This window comes from Gavia stellata, chromosome 15 (assembly GCF_030936135.1).
Source record: "Gavia stellata isolate bGavSte3 chromosome 15, bGavSte3.hap2, whole genome shotgun sequence".
Classification (NCBI taxonomy): domain Eukaryota; kingdom Metazoa; phylum Chordata; class Aves; order Gaviiformes; family Gaviidae; genus Gavia; species Gavia stellata.
This window is the reverse complement of record NC_082608.1, coordinates 10,982,508-11,009,022: the sequence shown is the minus strand read 5'-3', so window position 1 is coordinate 11,009,022 and position 26,515 is coordinate 10,982,508.

Sequence of the window (26,515 nt, the reverse complement as noted above, 5' to 3'; positions counted from 1 at the left end):
TGCATTCTTTTTTCCTAGTTTTAACTGCCTGTCTTGCAGTATCAAGTTCTAGTTGAGTAATTATGCTTTCCAGAATTAAACAGATAAATCGGCCTTACCTAGATAATGTTAACATTTGCTGCAGTATCAAGTTCTTAATAAACTGAGGGGCATCAAAACTGTGGTGTTTTTCTAAACATTAGTTTCCATGATTGTAATTTTTTAATGATTTTCAAAGGAAACTGCACATTCTGCTGAAAGTCTGTAGCTTCCCTTTGCAAAGCTTGGTTCACTCTGCCTCTGCGTGCTGCAAACACGTATGTTACAAGCTGTGGATATGGTTGCTTCCAGCCGCTGTCACAGCATACTATCCATATCTTTCTATAGGTTCTCTCAGTATATTTGGGAATAGCTTGCACCACAAACACATCGCACTGTACCAGGGAATCTTAGATGTATGATTTCTCTAGTATGGCATCATATATATAGTCACCCTAGAAGGCAGAAACAACTATTAAAATTGATGTTATCCACTTAAATATAAATGATTTTATTAAGGTTTACTTTGAAAATGTAATATGACTGACAACCAGTCATTATTTTAAATAACTTTTGAAGCTAACAGCAATGGACACTGTGTGTGTGTATGCCTGTGTGTGCAGGGGTCTTTTGTAATGCTTGGAGGTTGCTTAGCTGACACCCCAAATCAGGGAGCATTGTTTTTCAAACTAATTTTTATTGTCATCCAGTTTATTCTTTTCCTCATGCTATGTGTTCCTTGTATCAATTTTAGACTAAAATACTGCAAAACCAAAAAAGGTAATGGCACTTTCCACAGTATTTCAAAAGGTTTTTAAGTGGAAAAAGGTATTTAGTATTTTTAATAAGCATCTTCAATACTATTGAGTTGGTTTCTTTGTTCATATCACAAGATTAATTATGCTGTCAAGCACTTTCAAGGCCTGCTTAACAAAGATTCAGTGATATAATGGTTTGCTTCGCATTGCCTTTTTTCTGCATAGCAATCACAATCAGCATTAGACAATTTAAAACCCTTTCACAAGCGGAAGTTCTGAAGAGCCTTTTAATCAACAAAAGTAATTTTGCAAACAACTAGATACAGCGTTTTTCATATTAACTAACTTGTGTTAAACTCTGCTATACGCTCAAACCCCTGGTTCTGGTAATGGATTATACAGATTTGTAAGAGACTAAAAGTGGGGAACACAATTAGCACAATATGCAGTTTGCACCCCATGAAAATTGTAATCTTATATTATTCTCTAGCTTAATATAAACATGGTATTAGTACTTCACTGCAGCTTCATATATTTTAATTTTCCCTTAATATGCTGTTCTTGTATAATCACTGAAAATATTTTTGAAAAAATGCCTGGAAATTTATGTTTTGTTGTTTTAAGGGAGACCACTATTTCTATAGGACAGGTTAGAAATCAAATCATAATACACTACAAGATTCTGAAATTCAAGTTAAACTAGGAAAATCTGTTTAGAGACTTGCATCTAGAATCATCTAGCTCAAGAATGCTTTATGCAGTAATTTTATTGCCATATAGCATGATAAGAAATCCCACATGATTTAAAAACACTTATTTGATGGAGAGATTGTAAAAGCAAAACCACACTAAATGATGACTTTTTTTTTTTGTCAAGCACATTTATAAATTAAACTAACCTGTTAATGACACCTTTAAAACACTCATTTTTTTCTAAACTGCTAGAAGCATTAATTTGTACCATTGCTGCATGTGGTAATTAGCAGCTTCAGCAGTGATTTTCTGTGCCCTAAACCTTTCGTGTTTGACACTATTCCAACCCGGGAGAGGAGTGACCCTGGGATACAGTGCTACAGGACAAGTGGAGCAAATCCTGTCACAAGAAATAACAGGGTCAGAAGACATTGCTAATGAAGTCATAGCAACTGGTTTAAAGAGCCAATCAGAGAAGGCAACAATCTGTAAATGAGGATATAATTAGCAGAAAAAATAAGATGCTCTGGTTGGATTCTAGGGGAGCCAGTAATGAAGGCAACGACTGGATATTGAGAGAGATTCCAAAAGATTAGAGCAAACATTGTGCAACAAAGAATACCTAATTAGCAAAAAAGTGAGTATGACTTAATTAGAAGAAAAATATGTGATTGAAAGACATGGAGTAGGCTTTTAATAGGAGTACAATAATGAATGTTAGCCCAAATCTCCATGATGAAGAAAAAGTCCTATCTTCACTTATTTTACCTTTACCATTGTGATAAATGGTCGTGAAGATGACGGACTGTAAATTCGGATCTTTGCCGTGATATTAATACTATTAAAACAAACAATTTTGAGACAGTAATTTGACGGGTTTCCAGCTGATTTACACATTTACTACCCCTTAATACAGCACTGCAGACTAAGCAACACTGTGTGTTTTGGCTGGCCTTAATGTTCTTCTGATATGAAGAAGTAATTATTAAAAGAATTTCAGGTAGGTGTCCTGTGACAGATGAGTTAATGCTTGGTCCAGATATCCCTCTAATAGGATCAAACACCAGGTGTTCCTTCACACAGAAAAAGAGTCCATGGGGCTGAAGCCCTGGTTGTGTGTACATAACTACTGCACCGCTGCAACTTGCATTTATTTGTTGCTGCTGCTGTTATTTTTATTTTAAAGTAGGGGCTGATCCAAAATTCATTAAATGCAAAGAAAAAGCCTCCAATAACTTCCCTAGCTTCTAGATCAGACTCTGAGTGAGCAGAAACCCTGGAAATTTTATTAGTAAAAATTAAACATGTTATTATCCTGAACATAATAGACCCAAATAGAAGAATCCCATAATGGATTGTGCCAGTACAGTATATGTACAGTATTTATGGCTAGCAGTGATGAAAAGTATAATGTTCTACTGCTTATCATTTTATTACAATAGAAAAATCAGGACTCTAACTTGCTAATAATTTTTCACTTTTATAGACATCTAAATGATATTATATTTCCTCCCTTTTTTTCTTTTTACAGAATGGTTCTAGGATATTGATTGTCATTTATTTTTACTCATGATATTTAATTGTCATAATTAGCAATCCATGTCTCATTCCCTATCTTAAAAATATCCTGTCAATTTTATAGCATATTTATAGATTAATTTAAATGTATAATTTAATTTATTACTGCATACCTTTGGTTTGTCTGTAACATTAAAATACTTATGGTACAGAATATTTTAATTAAAACTATTCATCAAATGAAGTTCAGGTAGCATCCTTATCCTTGTTTGCAGTAGGGGGTTCTGGCAGTGAAAGCAAGCAAAATAATGGGTCAATTAAAAAAAATCTAAATATAGCTTTTTCAAAGACCCGATTGCTTAATTCAAGGTAAAAAAAAAAAAAAAAAGAAAGAAAGAAAGAAAAAACCAATGGATTTGTCAATGGGTTCCACAAATTAAATTATTATTTTTCCCTTGCAGATATCGAATCTGCTAATGTCAGGGCCAGAGCAGAAGTAAAACTAGATGAGAAATGGGTTTGAATTTTCATTTGTGACATATCTCAATTTGACACTCAGTGTCTGCGGGAAACTGGGATACTGTTTTCAGAGGGTTCTTCTTGTGAAATAAGCTGTACTATTAATTTTTTCTAACACTGGGAAATTCAGCCTTTATTTATGACAATCAAAGTATTTACCCTTTTAGGTCAAATGTTTTCTTATATTTAAAAAAGAAAACTTTTAATGGTATTTCTAATAAACCAAGAGTTATTAGTTTGCTGTGCCAGGGAAAAAATACAGCATAACAGTGTGATCAAAATACTACCTCTAGCATAACTGAATCAAGGTTTTGCTGCAGCTCTCAGTTGACAGTAAGTCTACCATTCTTTTACCATGTATGCTATTAATTCGCTTTCCAGAACTGTCAGGTACCCTGAGAGTAAGAAAAATACACTAAAAATATCAATGTATTTCTCTTCTTCCTTTATCTAATGTATCTCCACTGATGCTATTTTAAATTAAGCAATGAAGTAGTGTTGAAAGTTCTGACTGGCTCTGATAACAAAATGGATTAAAAAAATTAACCAGTTAAAAAAAAAAATAATAAGAAGAAATAGAATCAGCTGACAACTTAATTGTTCAGCTTGTATGCAAATATTCTGACAATAATTTGCCAATGCTTTTGAATATAAGTTTAGGAACACATAATTATAACATTAATTGTTTCTTGTGCTTTAATTCTAGGTTTCTGTCACAAAACAGAAGGCTTTACTGTAATTCATGAGGAAATATAAAAAGTATGTTCATTTTGTATTCAATTAGCTTTAAGCATAATCCATTGCAGTGCAGTATTACGATAATTATTTATGTTAACCTACAGAGTAAGAAACAGTACTTTGACATAATAAATTGTCATTATGCTGTGTAGCAATGCCTTTTGAATCACCTTCTGTATTCACAAACAAGAGCATCTACCTGAATGTAGTAGCTGTGAGATTGCAGGATAAAGACGACAACTTAGTGGCATGTAGGGAAGATGCAGCCCTACAAAATCCCCATTCATATCACTATTTGTTTTTAAAACTATGTTATAATAAAATTGAATATCTGAGCCTGAGTCTGAAGTGAGAAGGGAGATCATGCTGAAAGGCTGGATTAGAATTTGGCCTGAATTTCATCATCTTATTCCAAGTCTGAATGCTAAATTAATCACTCAGATTTATATGAGGGTGAAAGCTACACAACATCTTTATCAAGGAAAAATAGGGTTACAATTCAATAAAATGTGTGGTAATACTGTATTGACTAATGAATATACAGCTCATTCTGACTGCTATATTTTACTATTGAGGACTGTAACAGCATTGTAATTACATTACTACTATTTGCTAAAGGTATGTCTGTCTCTTCTGATCTTAAAACAAGCTTTAAAAAAGACAGAAAGTGAGAGAAGGCCACGAGAAAGCAGGTTATGCACTGTCCCAGAGTCTTGTGGGGAAATAAGCCATGCACAGATAGTAACAGTGCAAACAAGTTGATGCTGCTATTTTTAAACAAGCTGTTATTATTGACTAACAGAGGTTGCTGTAGGTGGGACGTTGTTAATGACAAAAGCTCTGGAACAGTAGAATTGCTACTAATCCATGCACTGGAGAGCCTGATAATGAGAAACACCTAAGTGCAGAGTTAGAGAGTCCTCTAAAATCATTTCCTCTACATGTTACTTGATAAGGAGTCATATCTTCCTAAGCAGACCTTTTTCTTTTTCAGAAATCTCTATCCACAGAGATCCCATGTTACTTCATTCACAAATTAGAGGGATGAGGAAATCCTTAGGGGGTTATTAGCAAAGCTTTCAAAAAGAAAGGAACCCAATCACTTTGAAACGGCAAAAAACGTTCTGGGATAAGCTATTTTAGGGCCCACTCAGGAAAAAAAAAAGGTCATGCTGTGATCCTTAAGCCGATATGTGAGTATGTAGCACCTTGGAGTACTCTAGTTGATGGAAGTCAACTGTTGTGTGAAACTTTTTTTGGCATTGTGCAGATGAACAGTCTGTGCTGAACAGTCTGAACAGTCCTTTTTCTCTCCTATTTATCAGATCCCATTTTCTTTTTTTGAGTGGCTGTCTTAGCCCACAGAGGCATGGTGTGAGGAGGCCAGCCTGCTCTGAGGTCCTGAGCAAATCTGCTGGGTCGTGGAGTCATTTGGAAGCTCTGTGGAGGGAGCTACGTTTGTTATTCAGTATAGCCAGTTGTGAACATGTGCCTGCTGACCACATCCATTTCCCCAGCAGGTAAGTCTCTCCCTAAAATCAGAGGCTAAGGAGCCGTGTTGTGCTTTCTTTTTAATACCTCTGCATATTCAGGTTATAAGCATCTGAGTTTTGGCCCATGGATTGCTACAGTTCTTGCTTTCTGTATGTATTTGATATATCTAATAACTAGATACAATTTGGCCTGGAATTCCAGAAATATGCAAAATGTGTTAGTTTTATTTTATCAGATTTCCTTAGAAAGAACTTATAACACCTCAACCTGAGTTTGGGATGTAAATCAGTTTTAAAAACAATTGCTGAAAATCTGTGAGATCAACTTAGGATTTTCTTTAAACAATAAACCTGTCAAAAATTGGAATTTTCCATAATTTGAAATCAAATTAATAAATCAGCCTACATCAATTCAACCTTGAGTTTCTGAAAAGATTTATGAACTTTAACAGCTCTTTCAACAGGCCTGTTCTGCATTTTGAGTTTCTAATGCAATGCAATACAAGTGAGATTTATATGACTTCACATTTTGTTGCAAACATTCACAGCTCAAAGCTATTACCTGACTGTCTTCCATATCAGGCCATTTATGTATCTAAGAAAACACTGGCATCTGTTTAATATTTTATTGCTTTAAAAATATCTTTGTTGTTCAGATATAATCTTGCTCTAACATTTTCATGAATAGAGTCTTTAATTTATTCTTTCTGTAGAACTGAGGACATCTACCATCATATAAATAAAATTAACTATGAATTGACCCATAATCTGCATTGCAAGAAAATCACGTAATAGGAACGTTTCCTTCAGAATGGGTTGTGGTTTTCTTTGTTTTAATTTTTTCTTAAATTTTCTAATGTTTCTGAGTATTTTCCTTGATTGCAAGTAAGAAACATCTAATGCCTTGTGACACTTTGTATTGAACTTCAGAAATAATACATTAAAAACATCTGTAACTGCTTTCAGCTTTAGGCCCTAACAGTTTATATTATTACTGATACATTAATTCTTAAGAAGTTTGAAATGTTTACAGGTCTCTCCCCTCATTATTAAAAATGCATAACTCTTAGGTACTCTATCAATCCATATACTGTAGATCACTTTATCAAGGAAGGAAATGTAATTATCCCTATTTTATAGACAAGTTAATGCCACAGTAAACAAAGTCATAGAGCAACTAGAGCTCCACAGAGAAGACTGACAAAACCAAAATTGTGTTGCCTACATTACTTTCCAATTTGATTTGTCTCAAATTAAGACATGGCTAATTTTCTTTCGGATTCTTTTGATACAGGGCCACCAAAATAGTAGCAAATTTGGTGTGATAAAACACAAGGGGAACAACTTTCAAGCAAAACTGCTTCAAAGAAAGCTCAGAATCAGAGAGGCAGGGACAACCTTAAGGCAAAACCTTACAACATAGTACAGTACAGTTTTTTATGAACCAGCACCGCATAGAATTGACATAATACATAGATGAATAGGGACAGATAGATAGATGGGTATGGCTATCTATCCACAGATAGATGGCTCAGTCAAATTGTCAAGAGGTCCATGGCACCTGCCTATCAATGAGTGCAAAGTGATTCTAAACCCAGCAAGTTGCTTGGTTCCCCTTAGTAGAAAAAAGGCTTTAGTTACTGATACAATTGGAGCACTTGGAGCTCAGGAGAATTTCTTGGATATGGGCTTTGTAGTGGTGTCTTGTTCCTGATAAGCAGCATCTAAAATATGAGCACTTTCCAGAACTGAAATAGCCAAGGACAAGTTGAGAATGCTCATGTTTTCTAGTCAGTACTTGCTTATGTCAAGGCTCAAGAAGAGCGGGAGGAGCTAGGTGAAGTGTAGCATGAGCCTCCTCTTTTCATTGCTTAATCAACTCCAGCCCTCCAAACCTTGTGCTGTGCCCAGGATTTAGTCCAGAAGATCTGTGTGTCCTCAGTCAAGATAATGTATGCTAGGAGCTGTATTGAAAAACTTGTGTGAGTGCTTCTCTGCTTGGCAAGCTCTGCAAAAGGTGGACTTGCCTCTGCCTTCCCTATATCTCTATGGCTCCCCAGAGCAATGCTGGTACTGTGAGCCACCTGCTTGCAAGCACAGTGGGAGCAACAGAGCTTGAATTTCCAGCTCAACATTAAGGATAGAATCAACATTTATTATGTGATGTCCTTTGTTTACATCAGGATTGGAGGGCGGAAGGGAAGGCTTCATGAGGATGAGGTGAAATGGGTAATTGCTGACAAAATAGTAAAGCCATCAGGTAGCACATGTCTAGCATGATAAAGAAAAAAAGAGTGCCTGACTCTTTGTAAGGCTGGTGGAATCTTCTCAAGAAATCACTGCTGTTTTCTTTCTTGCACCAAAGATTCAGTCTTTTAGACATTGCTTCAGGTAGAGCTTCTAACAAACAAACCCTCAGTCATGAGAAGAGGCTAGTTTCAAGTGTGACTTCAAGTGACTACATTGAACCAATCAGAAACAATACATACTCATCTAGTGAAAGAATACATAGAGGACATCATGTGGTAGAAGTAGAATTTATCTGACAAGAATTTGATACAAAACGGAGAAGTGAGCTGCTAGAGTTGACACAGGAGAGAAATGCAGAACAAATCAACAGCTGAAATGAAAAACATTAAAAAGGAACTCTGAATCTAAAACAAAATGATTTTTTTTTAAAGAGTTGATGTCTGAAATGCTGAAATAGAAGAAAATTGTTCATTTGTGAGCTATAAAATTATTTTAATTTAAAGTATATTTCAAATATAATTGCTATTCATAATTTGCAAATGATAAATTGAAATAATAGTTGTGTGTATTGAAACTGCAGCAAAAATGTTTCAGGAAAATGCTAAGGAAAGGAAAGAAAGGAAAATTTTATGAAAACTGACAAAAATATTTTGAAAAAAGATCACAGAAATAATTGATATAAGAAATTAACCAAACTACTAGCCCTGGTACCATGATTGAACTATTAACACTGTAAAAACCAAAAAGGTGGGAATACAAGCCAAATGTTAGTTTCCCAGGAACACAGACCTCTGTCAAAATACCTGGGGATACCCATCTTCAAAAAAAGTCTGGTCTCTGGCTAAACTGCCAGTGCTCACAAATGAAGAAAATAAAGTTTTGTCTGAAACTGAAAGACTTCCAATGCCTAGTTTTTGAATATGACTGTATGAAACACCAGTACTAGGTGTCTATTTTTTCAGCACAATATATTTCAATACATTTGCTAGAATAAACAATGAATGAGAAGGTGCTCAGATGCATAGTCAGTAGGGAACTCTCGATTCCTGCCTGCTTGTCTGCATGTGATTTTACACGTCTTTCAGCTAAATCAGAGATCCAAATGGAAAATTCATTACTTAAGGACATCAAGTGAATTTGTGACAACCCCTGGAGACTTTGTGCCCATAAACCATCTAGGTAGTCTTTCTTTTCTGACAGATATAAGACATAATTTAAATTTAATGTATACTTCAAGTATTATTAAATGTAAATTACTAATATGTTACAAATATCCTGTATTTCCTTTCTTCTGTTTCACATCTATGGTTTATACAACATGTAGAAAATAGGGGGGGGGCGGGGGGGAAGAGTGTTTCCGGTGTATGCAAATGTGCATGCTTTGCCCATACAGTTGTGTCAATTTGTTTCTTTCAGAAGATAGAAATCTTATAGAGAAATATTTTCCATTTGTTGTTACAAGTTGTGGAAGCTTCAAAGACGAATAAGCATACAGGACTAAAAGGAGGGAGAAATGGAGACATGAAAGAGAAGAGACAAAAAAAACCCATGTTGTTGTCTCTACATTAAAATCATAAAACATTTCCAAACTTAGAATTTAAATCTAGAATGTGCGCCATGTGAATGAATGCCTTCCCTCCAATCCTTTGTTTCTCCTGAATTTCCATCCCCCTATGGAGGTATGATGGCGAGCAGGTAGGGAGCTCTGATCTTAATGGAATGGGATTTCGGAGGACTTCTCACTCATGCATATATCAGAACGACTCATATTGCACCTTTTTATTAGATTTTTAGGGATAACTTCCAAACAGAAAATAAAAAATATTAATATTAAAATGTAGATTTTTTAGGAACTGAATTTTCACTTTCAAACCATTTTATATCCCTTTGTCTCATTAATGAGCTATTTCCCAACCATTCAATTGATTAGACTTTTAAAATTGATTAGACTTTTAGAAGAAAATCAAATGTTTGGACTTGAAGAACAGGGCTCAGTTGTAACTCCTTTTCTTCTTGCATTCCCCAGGAACTTTAGTACTGCTGAAAAGACTTTAAAAACTTATTCAAGTTGGATTTGCTTTAATCACATATCATGGCTTAGAAGGGAGCTTATTTTTCTCTTCATTTAAAATCACAATTTTGTATGGAGACCCCTCAGGGTGTGCAACTGGCCTTCCTGTGAAGGTAGGAGGAAGGAAACCATCATTCTTGGATACTTGTGCGAAGGACAGGACACTGGCCTTTAATAGCATCGTGTGTCTGCTTTTGTGGTGTTACACAGAGCAGCTTTGGAGGCAGATGAGATGACCCTTTCAGGGCCTTAACATCTGACCACAGCTTCCTTTGGCTGTAACTGGCCTCAGGTAAAACCAAGGAGTAGTAGTTGCAAGAGCAACCTCTGTTCTACAAAAAATAAAAGAGCATGGTGCTATCTGTGTTCCTCTGTACTCCTACATCTCTTTTCCTCTCCTCTACCAGAAAAGGGGTGGGGAGGAAGAATAAACATAAGTAGGGAAACATCCATTCTTTTACTTTCAACATAATTTAGTGAAGAAGAGGAGGTGGAAACAAAGAATTATTAGTAGGACAAACTTAAATGTAGAGAAATGGAAATAAATGTTTCCCCATAACTGTTACAGAGAAATTATTTTATTTTAAACAACTATTTGGCTAAACTGAAATAACACAGCTGTTCTTATTTAAGAGAATTTCAATGTATATAAATTTTTCAATAATTGTATTATTATCAATAATATTCTTTTTTACCCCAGCAAGAATGTTTCATATACAAGTTCATTTTAACATACTATGTGATGGTAAGTTGAAGAAAGTTGCCTGCATTTTATTTTTTTACCAGTATTTCACCTGTATTCTATATCCTTGTTTGCTGGAAAAGAATGGTTCCATGTCTGTATTCACAAATCAGTGTTCAAGTATTCATACTAATTGATAAGGTGGTTCTGCACAATAGCTGAAAAAACACTGTTGACTTTTCTTCTACATTTTCATCTATCTGGACCAGTCCAATTTTCCTTGGAAGATAATAACTAAGAAATCAGACAGCTCCTCATGGGTTTTTTTCTTAATTGAAGAAAAAGGACAGATAAAAGATGTATATTAATTTTCAAATCTTCCTTAAAGAAACATTTTTATAGATAATTCCTTTCTGTTCATTTTTAACAGAATTTCAATGCTGCCTGTTTCCAGGATTTATAGAGGAAATGGATGGAGAACATCAGGTCCCAAAGCTTTGGGAAAATCTGTTCCAGGATCTGACTCTGTAGATGGACCTTCTGTGTGCTGCAGCAGGTAAAACAATCCTTGCCACAGCGAACAGGACCTGCTTTTTCACTGTTCACACATTCCACTTTATGGTTTTACTTTGTGCATAATTCTTATTACAGTAGGTATGAGAAAACTCTTTTTACACTAGTTATACTCTACAACTATGTTTTTTTGATACGTGAAATAGTCCTGAAGCAAGTCCAAGCAATTCTGAATTTTGAATTCTGACTTCAAATCCAGCTCTGAACTTCTTATTTATTTGCTTAAGTATAAAATAATAAAGGTGTCTGTCCAAGTCTCTAAAAGCATAACATCTTTAATTATATGGTCAATTAAATTAGATTAAACCTTAGCAGAACCGAAGTCAGTCCCAAAGGAACTAATCATTACTTTTCATCCCTTTGCATCTCAGTCCTCCTAACCAAACAGACGTCTTTTGCTGCATCCCTGGAAAGGCCCCAAATGTGGGCTATTTTGGATTATAAGGAGCAAGTTGTAGAATCTCATCGGCTTCAAAGGGAAAGCCATAGACTCTTCATCCTGTTCTGTGTAATGAGGAAAATAGCACAGTTGTTTCTGCTAACTGCAGCTGTTACAGGGTGGCAGAGAGGAAGAAGTGATGGTAGGCTGGTCTCAGACTTCTTGGGTATCTTGTTGGTTATGCATCATATCTCATGTAAGACAATTGTGCAGTGGGTCAAACTGGGATCAAGGTGCTTATGTGGAGATGAGACAGCTCTTAGCAAACTGTTGAAGTTCTATGAACAAGAGTCTGATTGTAACATGATGGAAGTACTGATAGAAGAGACAAAGTGCCATCTGGAACAAGTGGCTCAAATCTCCTACCTCTAGAGCAAAACACACACTAATGGTGATCTGTGGCCAGTGATGTGGAGCGGCTATGAATTTCCATGATGTCCATGGGAATCAGTGGGTACTTGCCACCTTTGAACTCAGTTATTTTTATCAAATTCCCTGTGTTTTCTGTAGTTGGTCCTATACAGAGCAGTGGCGTTACTCTGAAGATTCCCAGGCTAGATCCCAACGTGTATATCTGCTGACCTAATTAGCTTGCCTGAGAAGCAAGACAGATTAGCTGTCTTGAGCCAGAGGCATATGCTAATAGAGGTAGGAGATAGCTTTATTCCATACAGCTGTATCCTCAGAGTCAGATTCAAAGGTTAACACACACAGAAAGATTCCCATTTACTTCAGTGGAAGTGGGATGAGGCCCTGAGCTTTGAAACTGTTTGTCTCAGAATGTAACGTACCTTGGTGTCAAACATGGCTGTGCCCTAAGAGCAAAATATTAACCTATAGTAACAGTACTTTGCACTTACCTAGGAGCTCTCAAATAATCATCTCAGTGCACTTTAATTAATTAACCTTTACAACAACATCTCTTTGAGGGTTAGCTAAGGATCAGAACTGAGTGATGAGTTTAAAAAAAAATCCAATTATTCATTTATACTGAGACTATTTTTGATTTGAGTGTATTTGTGTCCTTTTTCAGATTTGCTTTCTGATAATGCTGTTTTTAAAAGCATGTTTTAATCATAAACACTTAAATATTCATCAAACAAAAATGGCTGTTCATACTTTTACTGGCATACTATTGTGTAACAGTTCATTGTTTCTCCCTTTTACTCCTACTCCTCTCACTGCACCTGCTGCATCTTTCCCCATATGGAATCATAGAATAGTTTGGGTTGGAAGGGACCTTTAAACATCATCTAGTCCAGTCCCCCCTGCAATGAGCAGGGACATCTTCAACCAGATCAGGTTGCTCAGAGCCCTGTCCAACCAGACCTTGAATGTTTCTGGGGCACAGTGGAGATGGTGCATCTACCACCTCTCCAGGCAACCTCTTCCAGTGTTTCACCACCTTCATTGTAAAAAATTTCTTCCTTATATCTAGTCTGGATCTATTCTCTTTTAGTTCAAAATCATTACCCCTTGTCCTGTTGCTACAGGCCCTATTACAAAGTCTCTCCCGATCTTTCTTACAAGCCCCCTTTAAGTACTGAAAGGCCACAATAAGGTCTCCTTGGAGCCTTCTCTTCTGCAGGCTGAACAACCCCAACTCACTCAGCCTTTCCTCATAGGAGAGCTGCTCCAGCCCTCTGATCATTTTTGTGGCCCTCCTCTGGACCCGCTCCAACAGTCCATGTCTTTCCTGTGCTGAAAACTCCAGAGCTGGACACAGTACTCCAGGTGGAGTCTCACCAGAGCAGAGTATAGGAGCAGAATCACCTCCCTCGACCTGCTGGCCACGCTTCTTTTGATGTAGCCAGGATACAGTTGGCTTTCTGGGCTGCGAGTGCACATTGCCCCCTCATGTCCAGCTTTTTGTCCACCAGTACTGCCAAGCCCTTCTCCACAGGGTTGCTCTCCATGCCCTCATCCCCCAGCCTGTATTGATACCGGGGGTTGCCCTGACCCAGGTGAAGGACCTTGCACGTGGTCTTGAACCTCATGAAGTTCACATCAGGCCTCTTCTCAAGCTTGTATCCCTTAATCATCTTCTGGTGTGTCTTCACCATTCCCTATCAAGGCAATGCTGGTTCCTAAACCTATTTGCTCCAATATGAAATCCAAAATATTAAGCTAGGCAAAATTACTGGTATGTTTTATTGAACTGGTGGGCAAAGGTGTACAATTACAGGAAAACACACCAGACCTCTTGACTAACCATATTGCATAAGGCTTAGAGTTTCATTAACAGTTTTTTAGGAAGTTGGTCATAAATAGAAGACAACTCAAAGACATTTGTGAATTTTTTTGAATAATCAATATATTTCATTTTCCTATGAGTTTCAAATTCTTTAGAAATGGATATTAAATCAGTGGTAGGTATGTGCAGAATCTATGAGTCCTGATATTTGTTATCTTGTCCTGACTTGAAATAGCACTGTGTCTCTTATCCATAGGCTAAAAGACCACAACATGTAGACTTGTTCTAGAAGAAAAAAAATCCTTAATTACTTATGATTGTTAGAGTTTAGGTAATGTTTTAAATATTCTGCTCAAGACTAAAATTTGGAGTGAAAATAGTACAGAAATATAAGACTAAAATGGGTCTGTTGGATCTAAACCAGTAACAGTAACTGAAAAAAAATTTTGGAAGATAATTTTGATTCTCCACCTCCCTTTTCTATGACTTAGAATTGATGAAGTTCCTTTTCATTGTGAGTATATGGCAACAGAGTGACGATTAACTATTGCTATTAGGTTTGCCAAGAAAAAAAGATTCCTTGTGTTTCTTTCATTTGAAATGTTTACTTCCTGGGAATTATTAGTTAATGCATCTTGAACTACATTAGCTTATTCAGGTTTGTGGTTGATCTGATAGCCATGTTCTGCTAATCGTATGTGCCATCTGGCTGTAGTACCGTTTGGATCATGTTTAGCCATTAGCTGCTAAGATGGTCTATGGTCATTTATCTTAGTGAATCATACAGCACCTAAATATGGACGGTAGTGTTCACCAAACTGGAGTTTAGCATTATTTTTATATGGCACTAAAGTTCTTTTTTTCAGAGTCTATTTTTTAAGGTTTAATTACTCAATGCATTCACTTTTAGACTTACATTTTTAAATGGTATATTACAAAGATTACATGTTGTTTGTTTGTTTTTACTGAGTCATTAGATAATGACCCTGTGCTAAGATTTCTCTTGAAGACTAAATGTTCCTTATTGTTCTACTGTTTCATTTAAAAGAACAATCATTGGTGACATGTAAATGAGTAAAGTTTTATAAAAATAACTTGGAATAAATTTTTAATAAGACGTATTATTATCCTTTGACTCATAGCAAGTCATTCATAAACACCATTAAATCCTGATAATTATAGCTGTAGCTGCAGGGTTACTACCTTTACAGTCCTTATGCAGACTTCATTTAGAGGTCCAGTGGGGACATGCACACAACTGCTACAAAATGTTACTATTAACGGTTTCCTTTGGAACAGTATTGTGCTAGATTAAACATTCACTCATGAAACAAAAATGTTTATAGGTCATCTAATAGCTAAACATTCTGTGACTTAAAGTAAATTCCTTAGCTTTGGATTCCAGACTTTAGGACTTGCACAATTTTCTTTTTTCTTCTATATAGAACATGAAATACAGAGATTCTGTAATGCAGAAAAAAGCTCAGCAATTTTCTCTGACTAATGCAACGATCACCATTTTCCCCAAAGTAAATTGGAGTGTTTTGGTTTATAAAGCTGCTTAATAACTTGCACAGTACCTCCTTTCTTTTTTGCCCTCTTGTTGCTCAGTTTCTGAGCTACCTTCTTGAATAGAATGTATGTTGGTACTTACTGGATATCACCTTCAGCTTCATGTCTTACGGAATACATGCTAATATACTTCCAAGAGATTTCTGGTCTAGAGGTAAACAAACACAGCTCTTGTTCTTCTAGAAAATAATCTAGACATCAATTTTGGAGCTGCATAGGCTCTTCCGAGTATCTTCTAATACCAGTCCTTCCCAGGAACCCCTAATAGAGAGGATTTTTAGGAATATCAGTACTGTTGTATCTCAAAACTCTGCCCTGTCCTAAAACAAAGCTCTCTCAAGGTTTCTTTAAACTCCAGTATGCAGTGGATTTTACACCATCTCTTTTTGCTAATACTCATTTCCTTTTTCCAATGCAGTTTACTTTTCCCTAGACTCTTAAACAAGCTAAGCATGAAGCACAGTGTCAATTCTCAGGACCTACAGTACTTAGCCCTGATGTTCTTTTTTATTCACCTGCTTCATGCTCTATGCTAGCAGCCCCTGCCAGGGGCTGTATATCTTCCTAGATGGCCAGCTATCTCCCAGTCCATCCTTTGTACCATCACCCAGACCATGTACTGTTCCCTTCTAATTGCTGCAGTTCAGTTCGGTTATTAATCAAGCATGACATCAGCAGGATTTAAACCTGCCCTACTGTGTCATAGAATGACTGACTGTACTGCGCTGGAACTTGACGATATGGCCCTTGTCAGGCATTTGGTTTAAGTGATAATGGTGAGGAGCAGTACTGTATTGACTCTCTGAAAAGATATCAAACATATGTGAGGAACTGAGCTGATGTCAGCTAGCTACTATCATGGTACTACACCACCAGAAACTGCTTCCACCTTCTACTGATTTTAACTTTTACACCACCTTTTTGCAGTCTTCTCACTACTGTTTTATTTACTTCAATGGGCTTTGCCCTTGTTTTCTAGTTTAATTTTCCCTCAGAGCTGAGATTCTACATTATACCTCAAAAAAACCTGTGATAGAAAGAAAGAAATGTTTGGCAGTGCTTTAATTGAAGGCTGGAGGCAGCCTTTTACATTCTGACAGGTGTTAATACTGTTCTCCAATTTTGCAAATACTTTTCCACAGTTGGAGGACCCCAGATGGACAATAGGACTTTTACAAATTAATGGCATTGTAATTAAAGATATTCCAGCATACCATAAAAGAATACAGAAATGTTTGTTAAACAGAAAATGTGTTTTGAAATGCTGTGATGATCTGATATACAAAACAGCTTCTTTTCTGGAACTAATTGTCAGTAGTCACTAGGTAAGATTAGACTGATGTTAAGTCATTGATATTAAGCAGCGGATAGTTATCTTTACAGGTGTATTTCTCAAGACCATCGAAGAACCTTAATAAAGAAAAGGTGAATATTGTTAAAGAGCAATATTAAACAGGGAAATAAGTCCTTCTTTTTACCTCTTTTACTGATGACTCTCACTTTTTCAAGGAGGGTGAAACACTGTTAAGATTTCAGGCATTAGCACAGCAAGTCTTGATAAGATGGCATTTAAATAAACCCAGTTCCTCGGTTTGGAAAGACTCTTCCTTTTTCTGTGTAATAAGATTCCTAAAATCATTGCCCAAGTCCTTTCCACTCATCTTTTAAAAAAAACTACCTGAAAACAAGCATTAAAATATTATTTCATAGAAGTTATCGAAAATATTTATTGTGGAATTTTTAGACAGTGTAAGTGGGGAACGAGAAAAAATGAAGGCTAGGAAGGGTAAATCTCATTACATGTATTTCATAAGACTTCTTTAAGGCCTCAAGTTGGCTACCTAGGAGCTAGAATATAACTTTATACATCTTAGTAAATCAGCATAATGATTCCTTTCAGTGTTTTGGTGTGACTCTCAGAATTTTGGAGTATTAATAGAAAATAATTTCTGTCTATTCCCTTACTACATCCCTTAGGGGAAGATTCCTACTTTTAAGGCTTCTGCACGTGCATATATTGATGATTTTTTTTTTTTTAAAACTTCTGCAAATTTTCAGAAGTTTTGAAGGAATCTCTCTCTATATTCATGACACTGGAAACAGTGGCAGCTGAAGGCTTCCCAGTAAAATTTCCTATTGTTGTCAATTGTCCTTAAGAAAATCTCATTCCATTATTTAAATATACATGCTAGTTTACTGTGTCTTTATCGTCACTGCCAAATCCATTGTTTTTAATTTTGAGACCACTAGTAACAGGCTTTTGAAATCAGGAAGTCAGTTTAATAATGAATACAAAGTCTACTATACTTGCTTTAATTCCTCCTGCTTATTATTTATTAAACACCACCACAGTGGCAAGCCTGTATGAACCACAAACAAATATTGTCCCTTCAAGTCTTCACTACTTAAGCAAGTATCAGTAACACAAGTGACCTAATGGAAATCTTAGGGTCTCACCCTAAAATACAGAGAGCCCAACACCAGAAAGACATAGCAAAACATAGCTGCCGCATTGTCTGTAACCTGCCAACTCTTTTCTGACCAGGCACAACTGGTATTTTCTCTGCTCTGAATTTTAATTAGGGATGGCATATTTTGAAGATGGTACATCCAGAAGTGCTGATAAAGCAGTAAGATGAGCAAATGAGTCTACACATGCTGCACAACTACACAGTGACCTCACATATGTTGGGTGTTGTACAATTATTTTCCTCATGACAGGGAGCTTGAAAACCTGTAGGTAATTTAGTGTTGTTCAATGTTTCTATGTGACTTTGATTTTATTATGGTTTTGTTCTTAAGTTCATTTTTCTGGCTTTTTCTCACTTTGTTATTGAAAACAATTTTTTAAGTCTGAATTTTGAAACACATATTGGTTTACCATAATTTTCTTAGTACTGCTTTTGACATGCAGAATCCAGTGAGGCTAAAAAAATGGTAATTTATACACTCAGTAAACAGTGTTCACTCGTGACCTTTCTGCACAAAGGCTGTCTGCTACAGAAGCCCTATTAAAGACTTCTAGATGCCTAACGTAGTCCCTCTGTGTGTTGGTACTACAGTAGGTCAAGGAACACCTTTTAGTCAGTATTGAGATTCACTTTGTAGTGGCATTTCAAAAAGGCTGGAAGAGTTTCCCTGTACTACATACACTTTATAATTGCTAATTTCAGGTCTTTTCAGGGTAACTGATTCTGTAATATAAATAAAAAATTAAGGTTGTGTTTTTAAATCGAAGCATAATGGAGTAAATGGAAAGTTTATATTTTACTCAAAAAAGATACTTACTAAGACTGAACAACAAAACAAAATTTCTGAAATAGGTTGCTTTTTCTTATTGAAGGAAAAATATTTTTTAAAAACTCAAATTGCATTTAAGAATGCAAATATCAAGGCTGTCTTTTAAAGTCCTACAAGCAGTTAAACCTTCATTGTTTTTTAAAACATAAATTATAGCGGAAAATACATGTAATACTGACAAATAATCCAATTCCTTAGATTTTTAAAATAATTAGATATTGTCATGAAAATAACCAGTTCATGTTTGTATGAACATGTAAATACAAAACACAAATTAACTGTAGAGAAAATTCTTCTGAAGAGACTTTGAAATGTTGAAATTATAATTGTCAAGTGGTCTTATTGAAAATTTTAATAGTACCCATGGAGTTAGAGTACTAGTTCATTGTGTGATGTCTATAAATCATGACATAAATCTTACTCATAAACATATGCATACAGCACTGTAAGGCACTGAGCACTTTGTCTCTGAGACATTAAAATACATGTTTACCTTAAAAGCAAAGCAGGTGTGTAAGTGCTTTGCTGGATCAGGGCCAGCACCTCACAAGACTGACTTCAGAGAGTTGGGATCCCCCTCCCTGCCTCCTGGTGTGAAGATGACCTTGCTTACAGCAGAGTTGCATGGTTCTTCAGAAACACCCAGCGTTCAGGTACCATTTGAAGCATAGAATACTTTTTTCTTTTCACGTCTTTCTGGAGGAGAAAAGGGAGTGTTTGAGTCTTGAGAAAAAGGTGTGATGTATACAAAGTATTGTGCAGCATTCTACTTTGGAGTACAGGTTTCCAACATTTTCCATTGTTCTAGCTTTTAAGTAGTTTATTCAAGTTAGATATAAGGAAATAAACTATTTTATGAACGCTTAAAAAGTTACAGGGAACTCGCATGTTAAGCATGTTTCAACACAAATTAGGAAACATAGGACAGGGCCAGACTAGGTCCTTTTGGTAAAGAAATATATCATATTCCTGGTTTTACTTTACTTTGTCTGAGACACAAGATACTGAGTACATAATGGGTGCATTCAGTTTAGTTACATACATCAGATAATTTAGGGTTCAATTTTTCCAGTTCATATTTTCAAAGAGTTTGCAATTTTATGAGAACACCAGCCAAGAGTAGACCTCTTAAAGTGTCATTGGAACAACAGTTCTCAGCATAGCTCAGAGATACAGGAAGAAGTGTGCCAGCTTTTGCATACATATTGTTCTCATGGCCTTCATCGTATACATCATCATTTGTAAAACATACAAACTAGAAAAAAGATGGCCAAAAATGCTCAGATTGTATTGCACCACTGTCTAGAGGGACAGAATTTAACTCACTTTTTCCAAATTTTGTGGTTTTGTATTTGGACTCAAGGCTTTTTTTATACATATAGTTCTAATGGCGTGTGAAGCACACCGACTCATATTAAATAGAGTTTATTATACAAAAATACAGTAAATATAACTCAAGGCAACAGGAAAATCTCACTGTGCATTGTGTCTAATTGTTATTTATTGGCATGGGGTCCACAGCAGGCCTTAGAGTTTTAAGAACTGTCTTTACAAAAATATCTTCTTTTAATTTTTGCAAATCACATTTTCAACTCTACATTGTGAAGACTGCAGAGCTTAAGATGATACCAGAAGACTTGACAGTATATTATGCTAGGGAGTGACAATTTAAAAAAAAAAAAAAAAAAAATCCAGTTCCAAGTGTAAGTTTAAAAATGTAACTAAAAGCCTTCATCAAAGTTTAAAGAGCTTCTTGTGCTTTTAGCATTTGCTTATTCTGATTTATTGACAATGACACACCTAGCAACAGTCATTCCTGCTGAAGCAGTGAAGTAATGGACTTAAGGAGAAAAGGGGAAAAACAAGTAGGTGCTGCACACAGGAGAGAGGCCGCTGATTACAGACCACTAATTTGTTATGCACTCTGGCAAATCAGCAGTGATTCATATGACAAATAAGGAGAAAAAATTAACAGCTGTCATGTTGTGATGTGTTAATTTCCTGACAGTCTCTGCACTGAAGCCAATTACTGATTTAAGGGCAGGGAGAGAGAGCCCTGTTCAAGCTTCTAATTAGGCTTCTTCAAGACTAAAAGGATAAAAGCAAAAATAAGAGCAAGAGAATGAAGCAGGTAGCCACAGCTTCATAAAGCATACATGCTTTTAAATCCTCAATTAAATAGCTTTAAGCTTAAGTGTGTTTAAGATAAGAATTTAGAAACATTTATTCACTTTTATCCGTGACCCTGTGTTTTAGTCTTTTGTGTAATAATTGGGAGATACAGCAAGCCCAAGGGTCTACGTTGCCCTCCTCCTGCAGTCGTCCAGGTTTATGCATGTAATCTAGTAATACCTTTGTTTAGCAATGTCAACATCTATTCATCAGCATGCTTTAGACACAACCAGTAAAGGGACATCAACAAGTTTGCTAGTTCTTTTGACCCTAAGAAGGGTCCTTGTAACTTAAGGGAGACATAATTGCTGTTCAAGGGTTTGGCTCTGACTCCTACCCTTATATAAGCAGTCCTTATTCTCATGAGAGGACCAAGTGAGGCTCTGTGAACAAGAACCGCTTGGCCGCGTATATAGTGAGCTGAGCTAATTCTGTAAGCTACTGTGTGCCTTTAATTTGAAGCTAATTGGAAATGAGAGCAATCAGTATCTAGCATGATGGAGTCCAGCACGAGGGAGGACCTGGAAAGAAATAGTTGTGTTGAGGAAATACTGAGGTAGCAGGTGATTCATGCTATGGCTCTCATATGAATTCAAAAGGAGCCTGACTTAGCCATATAACGTGAAGTACATTCCCCAACTGTCCCTAAAACAGGAAAATAAACTGGGTGTGGGATCAAGCATTCCAGTAAAGTAGCTGATTTTGTAAGAAATATTTTATTTTCTTAATGTAACACTTAAAAATTAAAACCAGGTTTTCTGTCAACCCACAATTTAAACCTACAGTATAAAATTATCAACTGACTGTAAAGAGCTTTTGCCTCTTTTTTGGTATTTAGTCAAAAGTGACGTGTGATATAAAAATCAGGAATTAGTCACTAAAAAGGAAGCATGGATTTTCTCCAAAAGGAAGGAGCGACTTCATCCACACAATGTTTTTCATTTTTTTATTTCATATTCAAATGGTCATGGAGAGGAACTTTTATAGGTTGCTACCTAAGTTTTTCAGAACTCCTTTCTGTTTTCTAAAAGGCAATTATAGCAACAATTTTGAAAAAATCACTTGAATTTTAAAATGGGCAGCCATCTCTTATTTTTGCATTATAGCTCCCTTCATTTGGTTTCAAAATACAGCTCTCTCTTGCTTCAGGAATGGATAGAAAATAGACAGGAATCTGGAGCAATGGCAGAAACATAACTTCCCAGGAAATTAAGCAGCAAATATGATATGAATTCCTAAAATCACTGAATTTACATTGGGAAAGAAAGAAAGAAATGTAGCTAATAAAGTACTGCAAAGAATCTTGTCTTTGATTTTTGTGGGAGCTAGATGGGTCCTTAGCAAGGGTGCAGCCTAGAACAGCCGCTTGCTCCTGCTGCTGGATGTGAAGGCCTTAGCTTAGCCAACAGAGATCTTCAGTTCAATTATATGCTTAACTTTAAGTAAAGCACTTGGTCAGATATGTTTGGTCCTCTTCTTAAAATTAAATGCTTGTTTCTGTTTTTGCATAATCTTTGCTGAAAGCCACATATGACACGCTACAGCAAACCAGTCGTGTAGTTGGAGACTGGACGTTTCTCCATCAGTGTGTCTGACATTTCTGCTTCCTTTTTCTCCTTACTCCACTTCACTATCTAAGCTGGGTCTGACCATGCTTTCTTTGGAGAGGTTTGCCTCTGCAGGCTGCAGAGCAATGTGGGTAAATTGTAAGCTAGGTCTGGGATTAAAATTCGAGTATTCTAAATTTTGTATTGTTACAGCTCGGTTTCTACCAGCAGCTCAAAATTTCTGTGTGGTATTTGCACTACACTTCAATCACTGCTGTAGACATAAAGTAACAAGACCTGATGACTAGATGGAATCGATTGGCGAACCAAGTGATAGTGGGGAAAATTAACTTAAAATGTGTGATGTGTGCCCTAAACTTAATGCTACCAAATATAAATAAATACATATAAAGTCAATGTGGTAATTAAGTGACAGTGAAACAATACACAAGAGACTGTCTTTACTGGGGGAATCAGCTCACAGTAATTTCAAATCTACTGACTGCAATTCTTCCCCACCTTTATTAGGCAACTCTAGTTAATAATAATTTTTGTGGTCTCTGAGCAATTATATGAGGCAGATTTTGTGCTTTTTTCTGTCTTTGAGGAATTTAGAAATCTAAATTAATGTTGTTAGCTCTTAACTACTAGAAGTTTGCACCGTAACAGGACAGATGTTTATTTTTAATAGTTATTATTAATTTTAGTATATTTCATTGTAAGTAATAGTACTTATGCTATTGTAAGAGACAGTAAGACCTTTCTGACATTGATTTTGCTTGCAACTTCATCCTTATACTTGATGGGATGGATAAAAGTAATTCCGTCTCTAGGCTTGCTCAGTCCTGATCTACTATCAATTCAATTGAAATATGTCTACATTGAGTGTATTATCTTTTTCGGAAGGATAACTAAGTGGATTAAGCACATGCAATACTTATCTTATCACTGTCCAAGCTAACTTATACTTTATTGATTTATAGTGCCCTTCATAAGCGTAAAGGTGTTCTGCACTATTTTATGCACATGGACTGCTTCAAGCACCTTTGAAATGCAGCCACTTCTGTCATTAATTTGCTTTCATACTTGATTGTGCCCATAGTCAACTGCTAGCTCAAAGCAGAATCTTTAAAACCCTTTTCAAGATTCCTTATTACAGACTGTAGTAGTTATAAGAGGCCAAATCCTGGAGTCCTTAACCAATGTATTGCTTGACTTTGGGAGCAGTGCAGCCCTATGCGTAAGTACGTTGGGTGTTGCTATTTCTGGGCGTGACTCCTGCCCCATGCCTTCTACTCTGTAACACATTGGATTGTTCCTTGCTAAGTAATGTTAGACTGCAAAGGGGACACAGTGGAGCAGGGGGAAGAAGACGCGTATGATCTCCTGCAGGATCTGCACGGATGCAGTAAGAGGTAGGATTCTTTCATGATCTTCCCAATTTCTTCTTCTGTAAAAGTAAGGGACAATCTGACTCTTGGGGCATATTCAGTCCTCATCCCAGGAAATCTGTCACTGAAGTCGGTGGGTGTTTTGCCTGAGTAAGTACTGAGTAAAGACTGAAGGCTTTGGCCTAACATTTACATCAAATATGGCCTTCCCAAATGCATTAATTCCTGTTTTAAAATTATATTGTCCATATCTCTTTTTACTGTCCCTGACCCCTTTTGCACATTGTCACCATTAACACTCCCAGTCACAGATATCTGCAAAATGTATTCTACCATCAGCAATACATTTAACCTGACTCATATTCATAACCCACTCCAAGGTACTGGGATGAAGAGCATGGCCATGGGTTACTAAACACTGGATTTATAAAATGCGAAGAAAGAAATATGCTGCACTTAAAAGTATCAGAGCACATTTTGCGGTGTGCTTGATCTCTTTCTTACACGTGGTCTTGTGCCACAGTCTGCATTAAAAGCAATTAATAATATCAACTCCTGTATGAGGAGCACTGGTGGATTTTACCTATTCTATATATTTTACTTTTCATGTGATGATGAATAAATTAATCCCATTAATATTTAATTAACTTTAAGTTGAAAGGTGACGTCTAACTTAGCCAATTTACTGTTCTGTATCTGGTTTAACTTTGGATCATGTGATTTTAATTCTTTCCATATGACCAGGTGACTAAAGGGAAAAAAAAAGAAAGAAAGGGAAATGCACAGATTAATTTCATTCTTTAACCTTCCTAATGCATCTGCTTGCTTGCATCGAGTCGCAGACAGCAGATCATCACATGATTTATAGTAGTGACCGCTGCCTGCATCTCTCAGGCTAATGACACACACACTAAAGTCATTGATTTGTATGAATAGCCTCCGCTCTTCATTTATCACAATTTAATGTAAGAGTTTGCAATGCAGAAAAAAATTTCACATGGGAAACATGGCCCCACAGGCCTGACCGCTAAGCAGTTATGAATCATTTGCTGCCTTTTAATATATAGACTGTTCTATTCCTGAAAATGCCCTATAAGGTTGTATTTCCTTACAGAACACCACTACAATTAAAAACCAAAAGTGGATGTTTTAAGATAAAGTATATATGAAGCATGACCAAGTTAAGCCTTTGTTAGCATTTTCTCTTTCTCTTTTTTGCTACACCACAAAAAGCCAAGTTTATCATTGATGTAAGCAGGGAGAATTCATTTAACTTTAGCAGAGTTGTACCTGTTCGTGTTAGTCAAAATTTGGCCCATAATGTTTATTGATCTACCTTTGTAGTACACAGAACTCCAATAAGAATCCTGACCTAAAATCGGACAAGCACTATGAGCAAGTAGGATTTGGCAAATTGTTTTTTCCTCAAGATAAAAAAAGTAAGTTCAAGTGTAACTTAGAATAGAATTAATGCTTTTGCAAATTTATTGCTTAGAACAACTTAGAATGGCTGTATTTTAATTAATTTCTTTTAGATAAGCTTGTATATTGTTTTTTGTCTTTTAACAGAAACTGAATATTCCCATTAATCCTAGCTTCTACATTGTTTCATATCATCATTTTAAAGGGATGTGGCAGGTCAAATGTAGATTAAAAAAAATCTTTAATACTACAAGAGAATGTAATTCATAGTATTAATATAAATAACATCCAACCCATTTGTTCAAAATGATAGGTAAGAGTAAAGAAATAGTCATTCCTTAGTAGTGTTCACAAAGCAAAAGTGAAGACAAGATGTTGATTTCTGATGTATTTATCATAGTGAAATATAACCAAAAGGATATAAGTCTGTTTTCATTATCTTAGATAAAAGAATGATAATATTAATAATCTAGTATGCTATTTGAAACTTAGAAAATAAAATCTGCGTTTTTTTAATCTTACACCATCTGTCTGAGATAGTATAAATATAATCAGTGTTAGCTGTAAAAGGTCTTATGTCTTCCTGAGGACAGCAACTCTTTGTACAGAAATTAAAAGTTTAGCTGTTAGGGTTTTTTTTCCTTTTAAATATGACATAAAAAGCCTCATATCAGTGTTTTGGAGTTCTCAATGTAATCTTGCTGGTCACAAAACCACTGTTTTCACTGGAGAAGGAAAACTGAAGTAGTGTTTGTGGTTCCAGAAATAGGTACTTAACAATGATACTAAGTTCTTCTGGGAAATATATACCTTATTTTCCATTACTTGCAGCGTGAAGTAAGGAAGCAGTATCTTGCAGGAGTCAGAGTTCAGATGATGTATTTTCTTTTTTCTCAGGAGAAAAATCACTAAATGAAGGCAAAATATATGCAGTATCACAACACAAGGGAACAACACATCCCAAGCTTTTTAAACTTTTGCCTTTATTTCATAAGCATTAAATACTGTTAAATTCTAAAGTGTTTGGCAATGTTTTTAGATGTGCAGAAAAAGTGTGATAAAGTTTATACTGTATCAGCCACTGACACTATCAACTTATTTCCCCTTAAAGATTCACTTTGTATGTAAATGCATTTCAAAGATTGAAAACTATGCATTTTCTCAA